Genomic DNA, 1,965 nt, shown 5'->3' with positions numbered 1-1,965 from the left:
ACTCGGAAGTAGCCGAAATGCACGCGTTAAATTCAAGCAGGCTTGCTGAGGTCTGAAACGGGATACGGAATGAATGCTATAAAGAAAAGTACGTAGCTTCTGTAATACTTAACTTAAATCCATCATTTGTATACAGCATTCTTGATGATACAAGTGAGACTCTCTCTAGAAATGGTTAATGGCGCCTTGCTAGGTCGTAGCCATGGACTTAGCTGAAGGCTATCTAACTGTCTCTCGGCAAATGAGAGAAAGGCTTCGTCAGTGTAGTCGCTAGCAAAGTCGTCGTACAACTGGGGCGAGTGCTAGTACGTCTCTCTAGACCTGCCGTGTGGTGGCGCTCGGTCTGCAATTACTGACAGTGGCGACATGCGGGTCCGACATGTACTAACGGACCGCGGTCGATTTAAAGCTACCACCTAGCAAGTGTGGTGTCTGGCGGTGACACCGCATATGTTGTGCATGATTTAGATGCGCCACAGCGCCGTCGTCCAATTGCAACTATGGCCACCAGGTGCTGTGATCAGTCATCGTGTTTCGTAGTCGCACACACCTGACCAGTCGCAGTGCACATGTTGACATGTCAACATGGACTTGGACAGAAGGAGCAGGGCATTATTGGTGAAGCTCTATTATCAAACCAACAGTAATGCTTCAGCTACACTTCGAGAATATCGCCGGCTGAAAGGATTATGGAAGGGTCCTCTTTCTCCACCTGCTGTGCGGAGCATGATGAAGAAGATCGAATCAATTGGAGAACTGGGCGTCGCTCCGGGAAGAGGCCGATCACCAGTTGCACCACAGGTGGTTGATGAAATAACTGTTGCTATGACAGACAACGCTGCGCTCAATTCCCGATCGTCAGTCAATGCGCGTGCTGTGTCACGACACTTGAACATCCGGCGGTCCACTGTACGGAAGGTCGGAAGGTGCTTCGAACCATTCTCAAATGGTATCCTTAGAAGTTACATATCGTTCAGGAGCTTGCACCAAAGGACGCACAACGGCGTGTTGACTTCTCTCTCTACTTTCTCGCAGGGATTGAAGTTGTCATCCTGTGGACAGACGAAGTTCGTATTTCTCTTATAGGTGATGTGAACACACAGAATTGCCGAGTGTGGGGATCTCCACCTCCAGTCACTGTGCGTGAAGTCCCTCTGTTTGGTGAACGTGTCACCATATGACGTTCGTCATTTGCCCATTCTTTTTTGAACACGTTGGCGCTCAAGGACCAAAGACATGCATTGTGACAGCTATGTGCTTCGCCAGAATGCTATATCCGTCCTGCAGGAGAGAGTCGCATTGAACTCAACAGTTTTCATGCAAGATGCTGGTGGAACGTTTGAAGTTGATTTAAATGCTCACAGTACAGATCGTAGCAAGTGTCTTGCTGAGTGCGACGAAAACGTGTTTCCGCCCGCAATCGAACCGGGGACCTTCTGCGTGTTAGGCAGACGTTGTAACCGCTACACCACGGAAACTGCTACGCTCTGCCCTCCACATCCGATACAACTTGTAGGACGATCGCCAATTGTGGCGTAAAAATCACTTTGCGGAAACGCACAATGCAGGTATTTCGCATTCGTGTGCAACAACCGACAGCACCCTAGACTGCCTGAATGCCATGACGAATAAGAGCTCAAAAAGTCATCGGAAACGCTCGAGGGAGAGTCCTCAGCAGCATCTGCTGCTCTTTCTTTCCTTTCAAGATACCGTCGATTCGCGCAGTCGTTATTGCAAAAGATGTCACGAAAGGCAATAGGTTCGTTAGCGGCACGGCGCCTGGGCTAGGCGGCACCTGCTGCTCCGAAATGATAGAATGTCAGCCGATGGTTTCCAAATGCTTGGCCGGTACGATCACTTGACATCACTCTCTCTGATTTCTAGTTGTGTGGTCACCTGTAGGAGAGGCTTTACCAGGCGAACATTCACACATGTGCCGATCTGAAGCGCAGCATATCAAGGGAG

The 1,965-nt window shown here is 49.6% G+C and overlaps 1 non-coding gene across 1 annotated transcript; it reads right to left on the bottom strand.

The window, feature by feature from the left end:
* Positions 1 to 1,405: 1,405 nt before the first annotated feature.
* Positions 1,406 to 1,478, bottom strand: Trnav-aac (transfer RNA valine (anticodon AAC)). The gene has a single exon. It is a non-coding gene; the product is annotated as a tRNA-Val (tRNA).
* Between the last annotated feature and the right edge of the window lie 487 nt (positions 1,479 to 1,965).

The sequence above is a fragment of the Schistocerca cancellata genome, chromosome 2 (genome assembly GCF_023864275.1).
Source record: "Schistocerca cancellata isolate TAMUIC-IGC-003103 chromosome 2, iqSchCanc2.1, whole genome shotgun sequence".
Lineage (NCBI taxonomy): Eukaryota > Metazoa > Arthropoda > Insecta > Orthoptera > Acrididae > Schistocerca > Schistocerca cancellata.
This window is presented reverse-complemented; position numbering and strand designations above follow the sequence as displayed.